The sequence below is a fragment of the Aethalodelphis obliquidens genome, unplaced genomic scaffold, assembly GCF_003676395.1.
Source record: "Aethalodelphis obliquidens isolate GAN/ISIS:26980383/991018 unplaced genomic scaffold, ASM367639v1 scaffold7, whole genome shotgun sequence".
Lineage (NCBI taxonomy): Eukaryota > Metazoa > Chordata > Mammalia > Artiodactyla > Delphinidae > Aethalodelphis > Aethalodelphis obliquidens.
In genome coordinates, this window is record NW_020837951.1 from 37,393,761 (window position 1) to 37,410,507 (window position 16,747).

Consider the following 16,747-nt stretch of genomic DNA (forward strand, 5'->3'; position numbering starts at 1 on the left):
TGATCTCCCTGTGCTATGCTGCTGCTTCCCACTAGCTATCTATTTTACATTTGGTGGTGTATATATGTCCATGCCAATTTCTTCATCCCAGCTTACCCTTGCCACTCCCCATGTCCTCAAGTCTATTCTCTACGTCTGCGTCTTTATTCCTCTCCTGCCCCTAGGTTCTTCAGAACCATTTTTTTTCTTTTTTATATTCCATATATATGTGTTACTATACGGTATTTGTTTTTCCTCTTTCTGACTTACTTCACTCTGTATGACAGACCCTGGGTCCATCCACCTCACTACAAATAACTCAATTTCGTTTCTTTTTATGGCTGGGTAATATTCCATTGTATATATGTGCCACATTTTCTTTATCCATTCATCTGTTGATGACACTTAGGTTACTTCCATATCCTGGCTATTGTAAATAGAGCTGCAATGAACATTGTGGTATGTGACTCTTTTTCAATTATGGATTTCTCAGGATATATGCCCAGTAGTGGAATTGTTGGGTCATATGGTAGTTCTACTTGTAGTTTTTTAAGGAACCTCCATACAGTTCTCCATAGTGGCTGTATCAATTTACATTCCCACCAACAGTGCAAGAGGATTCCCTTTTCTCCACACCCTCTCTAGCATTTATTGTCTCTAGATTTTTTGACGATGGCCATTCTCACCGGTATGAGGTGATACCTCATTGTAGTTTTGATCTGTATTTCTCTGATGATTAGTGATGTTGAGCATCCTTTCATGTGTTTATTGGCAATCTGTATATCTTCTTTAGAGAAATGTCTAGTTCTTCTGCCCATTTTTGGATTGGGCTGTTTGTTTTTGTCATATTGAGCTGCATGAGTTCCTTGTAAATTTTGGAGATTAATCCTTTGTCAGTTGCTTCATTTGCAAATATTTTCTCCCATTCTGTGGGTTGTCTTTTTGTCTTGTTTATGGTTTCCTTTGCTGTGCAAAAGCTTTTAAGTTTCATTAGGTCCCATTTGTTTATTTTTGTTTTTATTTCCATTTCTCTAAGAGGTGGGTCAAAAAGCATCTTGCTGTGATTTATGTCATAGAGTGTTCTGCCTTGTTTTTCTCTAAGAGTTTGATAGTGTCTGGCCTTACATTTAGGTCTTTAATCCATTTTGAGTTTATTTTTGTGTATGGTGTTAGGGAGTGTTCTAGTTTCATTCTTTTACATGTAACTGTCCAGTTTTCCCAGCACTACTTATTGGAGAGGCTGTCTTTTCTCCATTGTATATTCTTGCCTCCTTTATAAAAATAAGGCGGCCATATGTGTGTGGGTTTATCTCTGGACTTTCTATCCTGTTCCATTGATCTGTATTTCTGTTTTTGTGCCAGTACCATACTGTCTTGATTACTGTAGCTTTGTAGTATAGTCTGAAGTCAGGAAGCCTGATTCCTCCAGCTCTGTTTTTCTTTCTCAAGATTGCTTTGGCTATTTGGGGTCTTTTGTGTTTCCATACAGATTGTGAAATTTTTTCTAGTTCTGTGAAATATGCCATTAGTAGTTTGATAGAGATTGCATTGCATCTGTAGGTGGCTTTGGGTGGTATAGTCATTTTCACAATGTTGATTCTTCCAATCCAAGAGTATGGTATATCTCTCCATCTGTTTGTATCATCTTTAATTTCTTTCACCAGTGTCTTACAGTTTTCTGCATACAGGTCTTTTGTCTCCTTATGTAGGTTTATTCCTAGGTATTTTATTCTTTTTATTGCAGTGGTAAATGGGAGTGTTCCTTAATTTCTCTTTCAGATTTTTCATCATTAGTGTATAGGAATGCCAGAGATTTCTGTGCATTAATTTTGTATCCTGCTACTTTACCAAATTCATTGATTAGCTCTAGTAGTTTTCTGATATAGCATCTTTAGGATTCTCTATGTGTTGTATCATGTCATCTGCAAACGGTGACAGCTTTACTTCTTCTTTTCTGATTTGGATTCCTTTTATTTCTTTTTCTTCTCTGATTGCTGTGGCTAAAGATTCCAAAACTATGTTGAATAATAGTGGTGAGAGTAGACAACCTTATCTTATTCCCGATCTTAGAGGAAATGGTTTTAGTTTTTCACCACTGAGAATGACGTTGGCTGTGGGTTTGTCATATATGGCCTTTATTATGCTGAGGTAAGTTCTCTCTATGCCTACTTTCTGGAGAGTTTTTATCATAAATGGGTGTTGAATTTTGTCGAAAGCTTTTTCTGCATCTATTGAGATGATCATATGGTTTTTCTCCTTCAATTTGTTAACATAGTTTATCACATTGATTGATTTGCATATATTGAAGAATCCTTGCATTCCTGGGATAAACCCCACTTGTTCATGGTGTATGATCCTTTTATTGTGCTGTTGGATTCTGTTTGCTAGTATTTTGTTGAAGATTTTGCATCTGTGTTCATCAGTGATATTGGCCTGTAGTTTTCTTTCTTTGTGACATCTTTGTCTGGTTTTGGTATCAGGGCGATGGTGGCCTCAAAGAATGAGTTTGGGAGTGTTCCTCCCTCTGCTATATTTTGGAAGAGTTTGAGAAGGATAGGTGTTAGCTCTTCTCTAAATGTTTGATAGACTTCACCTGTGAAGCCATCTGGTCCTGGGCTTTTGTTTGTTGGAAGATTTTTAATCACAGTTTCAATTTCAGTGCTTGTGATTGGTCTGTTCTTATTTTCTATTTCTTCCTGTTTCAGTCTCAGAAGGTTGTGCTTTTCTAAGAATTTGTCCATTTCTTCCAGGTTGTCCATTTTATTGGCATAAAGTTGCTTGTCGTAATCTCTCATGATCCTTTGTATTTCTGCAGTGTGACTTGTTACTTCTCCTTTTTCATTTCTATTTTTTTGAATTTTATTTAATTTATTTTTTTATACAGGAGGTTCTTATTAGTCATCCATTTTTTACATATTAGTGTATATATGTCAATCCCAATCTCCAATTCATCATTTATGATTTCTTTCCTTCTGATAACTTGGGGGAATTTTTGTTCTTCTTTCTCTAATTGCTTTAGGTTAGGTTGTTTGTTTGAGCTGTTTCTTGTTTCCTGAGGTAAGATTGTATCACTGTAAACTTCCCTTTAGAACTGCTTTTGCTGTATCCCATAGGTTTTGGGTCATTGTGTTTACATTGTAATTTGTTTCTAGGTATTTTTTGATTTCCTCTTGATTTCTTCGGTGATCTCTTGGTTATTTAGTAATGTATTGTTTAGCCTCCATCTGTTTTTTACAGATTTTCCCCTGTAATTGATATCTAGTTTCATAGTGTTGTGGTCAGAAGAGATACTTGATACAATTTCAATTTTCTTAAATTTACCAAGGCTTGATTTGTGACCCAAGACATGATCTATCCTGGAGTGTGTTCTATGAGCACTTGAGAAAAATGTGTTTTCTGTTGTTTTTGGATGGAATGTCCTATAAATATCAATTAAGTCCATCTTGTTTAATGTATCATTTAAAGCTTGTGTTTCCTTATTTATTTTCATTTTGGGTGATCTGTCCATGGGTGAAAGTGGGGTGTTAAAGTCCCCTACTATGATTGTGTACTGTCGATTTCCTCTTTTATGGCTGTTAGTATTTGCCTTATGTATTGAGGTGCTCCTATGTTGGGTGCATAAATATTTACAATTGTTATATCTTCTTCTTGGATTGATCCCTTGATCATTATGGAGTGTCCTTCTTTGTCTCTTGTAATAGTCTTTATTTTAAAGTCTATTTTGTCTGATATGAGAATTGATACTCCAGCTTTCTTTTGATTTCCATTTGCATGGAATATCTTTTTCCATCTTGTCACTTTCAGTCTGTATGTGTCCCTAGGTCTGAAGTGGGTCTCTTGTAGACAGCATATATATGGGTCTTGTTTTTGTATCCATTCAGCAAGCCTGTGTCTTTTGGTTGGAGCATTTAATCCATTTACATTTAAGGTAGTTATTGATATGTATGTTCCTTTTACCATTTTATTAATTGTTTTGGGTTTTTTAATGTAGGTCTTTTCCTTCTCTTGTGTTTCCTGCCTAGAAGTTGCTTTAGTACTTGTTGTAAAGCTGGTTTGGTGGTGCTGAATTCTCTTAGTCTTTGCTTGTCTGTAAAGTTTTTAATTTCTTTGTCGAATCTGAATGAGATCCTTGCTGGGTAGAGTAATCTTGGTTGTAGGTTTTTCTCTTTCATCACTTTAAATATTTCCTGCCAGTCCCTTCTGGCTTGCAGAGTTTCTTCTGAAAGATCGGCTGTTAACCTTATGGGGATTTCCTTGTATGTTATTTGTTGCTTTTCCCCTGCTGCTTTTAATATTTATTTGTGTGTATTTAATTTTTGATAGTTTGATTGATATGTGTCTTGGAGTGTTTCTCCTTGGATTTATCCTGTATGGAACTCTCTGTGCTTCCTCGACTTGATTGACTATTTCCTTTCCTGTATTAGGGAAGTTTTCAAGTATAATCTCTTCAAATATTTTCTCATTTTCTTTCTTTTTCTCTTGTTCTTCTGGGACCCCTATAATTTGAATGTTGGTGCATTTAATGTTGTCGCAGAGGTCTCTGAGACTATCCTGAATTCTTTTCATTCCTTTTTCTTCTTTCTGCTCTCTGGTAGTTATTTCCACTATTGTATCTTCCAGGTCACTTATCCATTCTTCTGCCTCAGTTATTCTGCTATTGATTCCTTCTAGAGAGTTTTTAATTTATTTATTGTGTTGTTCATCATTGTTTGTTTGCTCTTTAGTTCTTCTAGGTCTTTGTTAGATGTTTCTTGTTTTTTTTCCATTCTATTTCTGAGATTTTGGGTCATCTTTACTGTCAGTACTCTGAACTCTTTTGCAGGTAGACTGCCTATTTCCTCTTCATTTGTTTGGTCTGGTGGGTGTTTACCTTGCTCCATCATCTGCTGTGTGTTTCTCTGTCTTCTCATTTTGCTTAACTTACTGTGTTTGGGGTCTCCTTTTCGCAGGCTGCAGGTTTGCAGTTCCCATTGTTTTTGTTGTCTGCCCCCAGTGGCTAAGGTTGTTTCAGTGGGTTGTGTAGGCCTCCTTGTGGAGGAGACTAGTGTCTGTGTTCTGATGGATGAGGCTGGATCTTGTCTTTTTGGTGGGCAGGACCGCATCCGGTGTTGTGTTTTGGGGTGTCTGTGACCTTATTATGATTTTATGGAGCCTCTCTGCTAATGGGTGGGGTTGTGTTCCTGTCTTCCTAGTTGTTTGGCATAAGGTTTCCAGCACTGGAGCTTGCTGGTCTTTGAGTGGACCTGGGTCTTAGCTTTGAGTTGGAGATCTCTGGGAGACCTTTTTTTTTTTTTTTTTTTTTAACTCTGGGAGACCTTTTGCCGTTTGATGTTACGTGGAGCCAGGAGGTCCCTGTTGGACCAATGTCCTGAACTCGGCTGTCCCACCTCAGAGGCACAGCCCTGACACCCGGCCAGAGCACCAAAACCCTGTCAGCCGCACGGCTCGGTCAGCCATCCTGTCACGGAGTTGCCTGAAGGCCTGGCATCCTGTCGGGGGCTCCTCTTCTCGGGTCCTGGAGACACCTGAGGGGTGGCCTCCTGTCAGGGGCTTCAAGGTCAGTTGCAGTTGCCTGAGGTCCGGGCTTGGGTATGAGTCATGTGGGGCGTTGGGCGCTCGCCTTCTCTGCTCCTGCGCGTAGCATCGGGGGGTTCGGCTGGCATCTGAGCAGGTTATGGCTTCCACCCAGGTTTACATCTGGGCCCCATGTTTACGACTGGGGGGGTTTACATCTGAGGGTTTACTTCTGGAACCCAGTTTTACATCTGGGCCCGGTTTACCACTTGGGGGGTTTACACAGTGGGTGTCTTTGTAAATTTGTGGTTCTCTGTTATACCCTTCAAGATAACAAATTTGAAAGTTCACTTCAGTTTGATTCATAAAAATACCACAGTATTTGGTTCGGTTGCTAGAGAGCGTACCCTGTATACATACACAGAGTATACCTGCATATATACATATATACATAGACATTTATGTGCATGCACACACACAGATATAACTGAGTCCATCTAATTACATGGGCAAATAGAACATAGATTTTCCTTTTGTCTATAGATCAAATCCTTCCCCAAGTCAGCCAACCTGCGGATGTGCATCTGTGCACATGTCTGTGGTCTGACTTATAATTAATTTGTGAAGGTTACTCCTCTTGAAGGCCAGATTCATTTCTCTCTACCTCACTGAACTTTAGCTTACTGGCCCTTGTCTCATCCAAATAAGGCTTGAAAGTAAAAACCGATGGAATTATTTACATCATGTTCTCCATGTTCTCTTATATTTTTTTCAGAAGTTGATTTTCAATTGAAAACTCTCGTCGTAGATGGAGAGCTAACAGCCCTGCAGCACTGGGATACGGCTGGGCAGGAGAGGCAAGTGCTTTCCATAATGCTTTGAATTCTGCTGAGTTTTGCACAGACAAGCCATTTAAAAAATATGTGTGGTTGACATGGCCCTATTTAAGGTCCTGTAAAGTGCTGCACCTGGTTTAGAGTTAGGACATGTGGGTGGAGGTGTGCTCTTCCTCTGGTGAGCACCCCGTACCCTGTGTGTGTGCCCTGTGGTGTTGCACATGGGTAGTTCTTCTCCCACCCACGCACAGTATTCCCTACCCACCACCCCCAAAATAATTTTTCTCTGATGTGCCTCTTCTTCCATCCTTCTCTGTACCTCCACATGGGATCTGGTAGCTTGCTGCTGAGGCCGAAATTTTTAGAACTTATGCTCTCAAGCTATGCTCTGAGGCTTGTAGACATTCTTGGGATTGTTTGGTGGAGAAAATGATTTGCTTTTCTAAATCAGCAGCCCAGATTCTTATGTTGTTACCATTCACCAAGTCATTCTAGGCCTCGGGGATGGCTATTTCACAGTAATAGGCTGCTATTAGATTCTTCTCAATTGGGGGTTATTTTAGAAGATGAGAAGAAAGTGAGCATCAAAGAGTTGAAGAATGAGGCAGCCCCAAACTGACTGACTGATTAGAACTGTTACTTATCTGCTTTTCTCTCTTCCAGATTCAGAAGTATTGCTTAAGTCTTACTTCAGAAGAGCAGATGGTGTTTTGCTGCTGTATGATGTTACATGTGAGAAAAGCTTTCTCAACGTACGAGAATGGGAAGGTACGGTTGAGGTAAGAAGTGAAAACAGAGAAACAAAAGAGTTACACAGGAGAGTCACAGCCTGTCTTGGAAAATGCACTTTCTCTTCTTTGTCAAAACGAACTTGATTAGAAGCCACTGATCCAGGCCATCAGGAAGAACTGGATGTAAGATGTGGGGTTCCCAGTGGCATCTGGCAGTACTGGTCTCTTCCTTAGTAGCTGGGCAAGTTCCCACTGAGCCAAGGACACTACTAAAGTGAGCTTCTGGGGAAAAAAGGTAACTTCTGTGTTTTCTTATAGATAAAATCAGAACCCCATGGGCAGTGAATGAAAATTCAGGCAGCCCAAGAAGGAGCAGCAGCTCTCACAAACAAGGGGGTGATGGGGCTGGGTGTGTAGTGTGATTGGAGGTATAATAGGGCCTCCATGTGTGCTAGAGGCATAGGTGAGATACCACCTGGGTGTGGGCTTGTGCCAGGTCCAAATTCTATAGCATAGAGACCTGTGTTCTCGACCTTATTCTTTCTGGTAGTGATTTGGGTGATTTACGTATCTCAAAGTACCACTGGAATAACCAGTTGGTATTTTAAACATGTGTGGTAACTGTCTGTGCTTTGTTTTGCTCCAGTAAGATGGTGTCTTTCATCTGGGGAGCTTTCATATCCTTTGGTTTCATGGTAAATACTTTTTAAAGTAGGAAATGATTTTGACCACGGTTAGTGTGCTACCAACAGTCATTAATAACCGTGACACTACAGTTCAAGCCCTGGTTTAGCATGCTGTCCCGGAGAAAAACAAAACAAAACTGGTGGCTAATACAATTTTTCGAGTAAGTCTATTATCTATAACTTTTAACAGGCTTTAAGTGCAGTGGTGGCTGAACAGAGAACTGATTGCTGTCTGATCTCAGGTTAGCCTCTAGATTCTTCAGTTGGGCCTATTTCATACCCTGTAAATCACCAGAATGAGTGTTTTCTTTCCAACTAGAGAAGTGATTTAAGAAATGACTGGTTGAAATTGCAATAAGACTTAGACAATGATAAATAAACATGCATTTTGTTCAACTGAAATATCACGACTTAAAATTATTATAAACACAATGAAAGCGTGTTGACATTTATATAGTATTTTATTTCACAAAATTTCCCACATGTTATATTCATCTCTGTAACATATCTGAGAAAGGAAGTAAGAAATGTAATGTTATTCTCACTTTTTATGAGAAACGTAAGGCATAGAAAGTGTATGACACTGGTTTTTGGTTATCTAGGGGTTAGGAGTAGAAGGGGAAATGGGACCTCCTGATTCAACATCGGTTGCTCCTTTGATTAAGCACCAGAGTGTGCAGCAAATTAAGAAAAAAAAATCTTTTGATGTCAAGAAAGGATCTCCAAGGTAGTTAGTGCGTAGAGGAGAGTCATCTACTCAAGGGAACAGATGACCTCCCTGGGATAGACCAGTGAGTTCGGAGAATCCGGTGAGAATGGATAATCCCAGCTCACTCATACCTATAGATATTTAAGATCTGTAGCAAAACATTTTATTGTTGGAACTGTTGGATTTGGTCTTCATTTTAAGACTTCGGATTATATTCAAGAAAAGGAGGCACAAAAGACAGAGTCGGCCATAGGGTTGAAATAGCCCTTAGTGACCAGCTGTGGCCTGTGCCAGGGGCCCCATGGCCATAATTTGCTAAATAAGCACCTACATATGATAAGTGACCTTTTTAGCTATTCGTATTACCTTTCATATGGTCTAAAAAGGAAGAAAACTGTATTCAAGACGAATTCTTGAATTTGTTAGGTAGAAAAAATTAGATGCCACTTGGCATTTGACTTTTCACTTATCACAGTGAACCTTTGCCATGGCTTACCTTTTCTAATTTGAGGAAATTGTATTGGGATGATTTATATTACCACTGTAAATATGGGTAGAAACTAATGGTGAGATCGTTGGGATAAGCCAGAGGGTTGAGAAGCAGTAGAATGTCAGTGGTGAATGGACCCTCTGAATTAATAATTAATACACTTCGATTGAAAATCACTGGGTTACAAAATCTTATAATAAAATGAAGACCATTTACTTACCTGTCATAAATCAGTTATTGTTTGAATATTTACAATATTCAAACAATATTGATCTCTTTTACACATTCAAAAATATTTCTGAAATACCTGCTTTGTGTGTGTACTGGACTCGTGCTTGCAATATATCCATTAATAAAACACAGAGCCCTACCCTTATGGAGCTTGTGCTCCAGTGGGGGAGGCATAACACACAACAAACTTAAATAAAATAAGTAGAATGATAGAAAGTGATAAATGTTATGAAAACAAAAAGAGGGCTGGATAACGGGCCTTACGGTGAGGCAGGGGGCTGCAGGTAGTGTGGTCAGGGTAGCCACACCAGAAGGTGATATTTGAGTCAGGACTTGAAGGAGGTGCCAGTATGTTCCTGTATGACTTTGGGAAGGTCATTTAGACGCTCAGACCCTTAGCTTACTTAAGCGAATATATATATATATATTTTTTTAAGTAGTCCTTTTTTTTTAATTTTTAAAATTTATTTATTTATTTATGGCTGCGTTGGGTTTTCGTTTCTGTGCGAGGGCTTTCTCTAGTTGCGACGAGCGGGGGCCACTCCCCATCGCGGTGCGCGGGCCTCTCACTATCGCGGCCTCTCGTTGCGGATTACAGGCTTCAGACGCGCAGGCTCAGTAGTTATGGTTCACAGGCCCAGTTGCTCCGCGGCATGTGGGATCCTCCCAGACCAGGGCTCGAACCCGTGTCCCCTGCATTGGCAGGCAGACTCTCAACCACTGCGTCACCAGGGAAGCCCTTAAGCAAATATTTGATTCATGGCTTCCACGTGATGCCCCCTTGGATCCTGAGCAGTTCCCCACCGAACGCAATTACTTAACACCTTAATGGGTGGGGTGTCCAGTTTTAGGCAAAGCCTTTCATTTCCTTCTCCCCTTCGCTTTTACTTCACTCTGGTACGTTCAGTTGGAGGAAAATGGTCTGAAAAGAAAGGAAGTCGAATACAGTTTCCTTGTTCCTGAGGCTCATTTCTTGATGTTGTATCAGGTGTGACACCGAAGTGGATGAACACCTGGATGTCTTTAGGCACCGCAAAGGGTCATTCCCCACGTCTCAGTCAGGGCTGCTGTCTCTCTTGTTCAGGATCCAGAGCAAGGGTTGTCTGCTTGCCCTCCCTTCTCATCCCGCCTGCTGGAGGGGGATGTGCCCTTGCTGATCCCTTCATTTTACAGATAGGGAAGGTGAGGCAGAACCAGGAACAGACTTGCCTGACTTCACGCAGCCAGTGAGCGGCCACGTGGTGGGATTGGTGGGGTCTCAAGCTTAACCCCGCCTCTCAGCGCTTCCGCTGCGCTCGCCAGCTCCCCTGTGAGTGTCGGGGCTGTGTGACAGCGTGCTGTGCTGATTTGGGGGCATTAATCTTAAGAGTCTGTTACGTTGAGTGATCGCTCAGTGACTCCTCGCAAGAAAAATGTTGACCTTTAGGGCCCTTGTTTTTTGCTTTTGCTATAAACCAGAGAGCAGTGAGTGTGGAACTTTCAGACTCCTTTTTTTTTTTTTTTTTTTGCGGTACGCGGGCCTCTCACTGTTGTGGCCTCTCCCGTTGCGGAGCACAGGCTCCGGACGCGCAGGCTCAGCGGCCATGGCTCACGGGCCCAGCCGCTCCGCGGCATGTGGGATCTTCCCGGACCAGGGCACGAACCCGTGTCCCCTGCATCGGCAGGCGGACTCTCAACCACTGCGCCACCAGGCAAGCCCCAGACTCCATTTTTGTCCCATTGTAGCTGAGGGAATTCTTGTGTGTTTTATACCCGAGGTAATGAAGTTGATTTGTAATCACCACTGTTTGGAGTGAAAGTTGTGGAAAATTATGTGGGCACCACAGCCGAGTAGAGTTTTGTGGTCACGCCTCTTGAGTTTTATTGGTTTGTATAGTGGCAAGGGTGATGGAATCAGTTTGGACCACCCTGGCCTTGGTCCTTCCAAGGTCTTATTTAACCTCTCTGAATTTCAGTTTTCTCACCTGGCAATGGGAGAAAGTTTGGCTCCTTTTAGAGATAGTTTGAGGTTTGAAGATATTGTGTATACATCACGTGGCACATAAGGGGCATTTGGAAATGGTAGCTCTTGTTGTCATCATCCTCATAACTTGTCCAATGTGTGACGTGTGCACAGTTTTTCCTTTTCTTCGTGGTAGGCTGCAGCCCATGAGAGCACTCCTGTCGTGTTGGTAGGAAACAAGGGTGATCTTCATGACGCTGCTAAAGCAGAGGGACAAAAACATGTCCCAGGGTACCTTGGAGAAAATGGTAAGAGTGAGAGTGGGTCCACGCTGGAAGGGGTCTTCCACTTTTGTCAACCTTAGCTGAAGAAGTTGTTTGACGGACCTCCACTCAGTTTGATGGGTCTTCTGTCCTTATACAGGCAGAACTCCCAGTGCCCCCGCCCCCATGCCTGTCTGCCCCATAACTGTTAGTAACTGCACCAAGAATTAAATCCCTTAGAGAGGTAAAAGCATCAGTGATTGTTTTCCCCCACTGAGTGTCAGTGACAAAGAGGAGGCAAAATTATCCCGTCTTCCTCCTCACTCTTCCCCAGCTCCTGGAACCCTTCTCTAGTCCTGGAATTTGGGTAAAAGGAAATGAATGGGTGTCCTATTTTGAAAACATGGGTTTGGTTCCGGAGGGTCCCTGTGCCAACGGGCAGCAGGTGGTGCTGTGTGTCACCTGGGTGAAGGGGTGAAGGGAATTGGAAGACTTGTTCTTTTCTGTAAGGTTTGTATTCAGTTGGAATAGTGTAAAATTATTTTTGGTTATGCATTTGTGTAGTGGTTGGACCCTGTTTCTGTCCAGATTGTTATTGTGGGTAATGTTTATTCTCTCATTATTATCATTGTATCAGAAGGCTGCATGGCCCTCTTGTGCCTTGTCTTACCCAAACAAGGAACCAGATGCTCCTTGGGTTAAATAAGAGGTTCTTACCATAACAGTCTGACCTGATGTTGCTATCGTTGCTGTCTGTCGTCAGTACCATGAAAGGACTGCTCTGTAGCATATACATGTTAACTTTAAAAAGAAGTTTCAAGCTCACTATCTTAAAAAAATATTATTTATTTATTTATTTGGCTGCATCACGTGTTCGTCGTGGCACACGGGATCTTTAGTTGCGGCATGCAGGATCTTTTAGTTGTGGCATGCGGGGTCTTTAGTTGCGCCTTGCAAACTCTTAGTTGTGGCATGTGGGATCTAGTTCCCTGACCAGGGATTGAACCTGGACCCCCTGCATTGGGAGCTCGGAGTCTTAGCCACTGGACCACCAGGGAAGTCCCAACCTCACTATTTTAAGTTGGAATTATTACTTGTTTTAAATTTTAGAACTTTGAACCAAATATGATAAACATCAAAACTAGGCAATGAAATACAGAAGAGATTGATTCAATACATATTTAACTGTATCCACCATGTGAAAAGCACTCCATTGTAAGCTGAGCAAAGGGTAGAGAACAAAGCAGGCTGTCCTTGCCCTCACGTAGTTTACTGTCTGGGGCAGAGAGATATTAAACTCATGTAATCCACGTGTCCCTCTAGAGATTTCAGAATTCCTGGCTGCGGGCCAGTTTTATTCCCTCTTCACGATTTCTCAGATTTCCCAAGGTTTGCTTCCTTATTATGCATCTCTTGACCTCCACCCTCCTGCATCCTCAAAGGCAGTCTCTATTTCACCCCATAACATCCTGGCTGTGCCAGGTAGCAGCACTACCCATTTCTACTAGAAATACATTCATGTTTTTTTCTTTTAAGCTTTTCTGTGGATTTGGGGGCTCACGGGTAAAGGTTTCACAGTAGTCTTTGCCTGTTGTTCGGTTCTTCCCTTTCTCTCTGCTCCGGAGCACCCATCACATCCTGCCCGTATCCCACACAGGTCTGTGTCGCCCACACCCAGCCCCACAGCACACACAGTTCTCCTTTCCTAAGGGAAATTGTCTCCAGCTTGTTAGACAAAGACACACAAAAATAACTTGGTCAATTACAGCTGTGGCAAGTGCTATACTGGGAAAATACATATGTCAAGAGGTTTTATAATAGGAAAACCTAATATCGACTTTTCAGAGTTAGAAAACACTTAACTTCAAGGGAGGATTACCTAAAAATCTAGAAGGTAGGTAAAAGTCAGCCTGGTGAAGGGGGTTAGTGGGGTAGGGGATGACTTAGTAGTGGGAACAGTAGATGCATATGTCCTGAGGTGGGAGGGAATTTGGAGCATTGGGGAAATAGAGGGACGGCCAGGGTAACTTGAGCGTTGTGAGTGAGGGAGAGTGGTGACAGGTAAAACTGGGGAGTTGGCTGGGGCCACATACAAGCGAAGCCTTGTTGGCCAGGTAAGCATTTCAGTATTACTTGAGAGGGATGGGGGAAAGCATTAAAGGGTTTGAAGAAGGAGAGTGGTATGATCGATGATTATATGCATAACCACTGGGGGGTTGAAAAATAGAGGACTAGAAAATGTCCATAGGTTTTAGTGACAGAGAGGCTGTTGAATCTTGATAGGAAGAGATGATAGGGTGAAGGGGAATGTGTGTTAGCTTCTGGCCAAAAGGAGACATACTTTATTTATTTATTTATTTTTTATACAGCATGTTCTTATTTATCCATTTTATACATATTAATGTATATATGTCAATCCCAACCTCCCAATTCATGACATACTTTAGATGGACATTTAATTCCTGAGTGGTTACCTTAAGCTATCATTTTTCTCTCTCTCAAATTATTTGATAGAGAACACTTGGTAGCACGTGTGACTCTTGGAAATAAGAACCTTAAAACATGAAATTTTGTATTACGGGTTTTTTTTTTGGGGGGATGCAAAATAAAAATCCTCTGACTAGGAGTTGTTCCTGGAATAACTAGGCTCAAACCTGTTTTTTTTTAAAGTACTGAAACTTTGAATTCAATTTCTTAGCTATTAGTTTTAGCATACTCAAAAGGGGAGTATTTTTATTTTATTTTATTGGTTTTAAAAGCTAACATCCCAGGAAACCTAATTAAAGCCTTCATTTAATGGTGTATTTATATTTTTTACAGACCTATGGGGCGTTATTTTGTAAAACAAACGCCAAAGATGGTTCGAATATAGTGGAAGCTGTTCTCCATCTCTCCTGGTAAAGTTTTGCCTTATATTTCGAAAACTGGATGCAGGATTGAATTTTCACTTAGCTGTTGTGTGTGCCAGATTTCTTGACCATAACATGAATCTACATTGGAAAACACTGTCTTGTCTTTCAGTAGTGGTTGGAGAAACAAACATGGTTTTTATAAAAACTGGTAATGATGCTTGTTCACTGTGAACTTTGGCAAAATACCTTTACTGACAAACAAAGGAGATGTATCCGAGGTGTTGTTGATGTTTCTGCAAAATGTCACCACAAAGCTAATAGTTGACGGGTATGAATCACTTCCAGGAACCAGGTTTTAAACACAGGAGACTATTACGAATATAGCTGTCTATTATGACATTTTCCAAGGTAAAGGGAAAAAAAAACTCAACAAAGCAAATTGTATATCATGCCGGTTGGAAGCACTTTGTTTAAATTATTACCCAGGTAATTATTAAGCTAAGTCAATGGTGTTAACAATAAATAATATTGTGGGATGTGGATTAGAATGAAAACGGCATCACTGAAGGCCTTAGATTTAACTGCACTTTCATCGTTGCAGCATTCTTAGGAAATAAGAATGTTTTCTGTTAGATTTATTTCTTCTGCCTAGTTTTCTGCCACAAATGAAAAGATGATTCTTTGCTGGTCTAAAGGGATTAAATATCCAAAAAAAAAAAATAGAGTAAAAAAAGTGTATCAACAAAATCCAGGCCAATGATACTTTAATTGCTGACAAAGCAAAAACATAACTTTAGGCGTGTAGTTCTTTTCCTGATCCTTTGTGAGATTCTGGTTTTATAAGAATCTTAACTTTAGTGCAATAAGGGGCTCGGTGCTACCTTAGCTTCAGGCAGGGGGTGCTGCATTGCTGTCCTGGATGAGCAGGAAAGGATGCTGCAGGTCAGGCCCTCCGCATGGCTACTGGCTTCTGCCCAGCACGTTGGAGGAGTGTAGTGTCAGGAGGCTCAAAGTCTGATCTTAAATCTACCCCGAACAGCTGAAGAGCCTTGACTAAGTCCCTGTCTTCCTTTAGGCATTTCTAATCTGTACGACGAGGGTGCTGAAGAAAATGATCCCTAAGGCCCTTCTGGTCCTGACAGTCTATGATTCTATATGTAACAGCCTGGACTCCACTGAGTAACATAATCACTGTTTAACACTGGATTGTCTTGTGGGGTCATATTACAGTTAAATGACTCCAAAGTGCCACCGTCACACCCAGATTGCAGAATTGATTCTCTTTTTATAATCGATTCTCTATGTTACAAGGATAGGAGATCTGGAGGCCGCTTGTGCTCTTCCCGTGTGCTCCTGCCAGAGAGTTGGCTCAGCCCGGCACCACCCTGTTTACAGTGTAGCTTCCACTCAGGTTTGTGTTTCTTTGGGAACACAAAACACCTGGGTGCAGAAGCGTTTGATAACAAGGTCACTTCTTGTGAACCACTTATCAAGGAGTTTTTTAAATGGTTGTTATTGTATTGTGGCCTGGCTTGAGTCCTCTGAGTTCTGTTAACAATGTGTTAAATATGAAAATTAGAAATAAACAAACATGTAAAGACTTTAATTTGCTTTATACTGTGCCATCAGATTTGCTTGTCAAAGTACCCAAGCCTTAAGTGAAAACGGCATAGTTTCCACAGGTAAAACTACCATTTAAAAAAGTGTTACACATCATACACAAAAATAAACTCCAAATGGATTAAAGACCTAAATGTAAGGCCAGACACTATCAAACTCTTAGAGGAAAACATAGGCAGAACACTCTATGACATAAATCACAGCAAGGTCCTTTTTGACCCACCTCCTAGAGGAATGGAAATAAAAACAAAAATAAACAAATGGGACCTAATGAAACTTAAAAGCTTTTGCACAGCAAAGGAAACCATAAACAAGACGAAAAGACAACTCTCAGAATGGGAGAAAATATTTGCAAATGAAGCAACTGACAAAGGATTAATCTCAAAAATATACAAGCAACTCATGCAGCTCAATATCAAAAAAACAAACAACCCAATCCAAAAATGGGCAGAAGACCTAAATAGACATTTCTCCAAAGAAGATATACAGATTGCCAACAAACACATGAAAGAATGCTCAACATCATTAATCATTAGAGAAATGCAAATCAAAACCACAATGAAGTATCACCTCACACCAGTCAGAATGGCCATCATCAAAAAAGTCTACAAACAATAAATGCTGGAGGGGGTGTGGAGAAAAGGGAACCCTCTCGTGCTGTTGGTGGGAATGTAAATTGATACAGCCACTATGGAGAACTGTATGGAGGTTCCTTAAAAAACTAAAAGTAGAACTACCATATGACCCAACAATCCCACTACTGGGCATATACCCTGAGAAAACCATAATTCAAAAAGAGACATGTACCACAGTGTTCACTGCAGCAGTATTTACAATAGGCAGGACATGGAAGCAACCTAAATGTCCATTGACAGATGAATGGATGAAGAAGAT

General features: G+C 40.9%; 1 long non-coding RNA gene across 1 annotated transcript in view; it reads left to right on the plus strand.

Moving 5' to 3' along the window:
• The first annotated feature begins 6,996 nt into the window (after positions 1 to 6,996).
• LOC113620003 (uncharacterized) overlaps positions 6,997 to 16,747 on the plus strand; it is a 49,705-nt gene continuing 39,954 nt past the window's right edge. The window contains exons 1-2 of the long non-coding RNA XR_003432611.1: positions 6,997 to 7,108; positions 11,315 to 11,426. This is a non-coding gene — a long non-coding RNA (uncharacterized LOC113620003). The remainder of the gene's footprint in view (positions 7,109 to 11,314; positions 11,427 to 16,747) is intronic.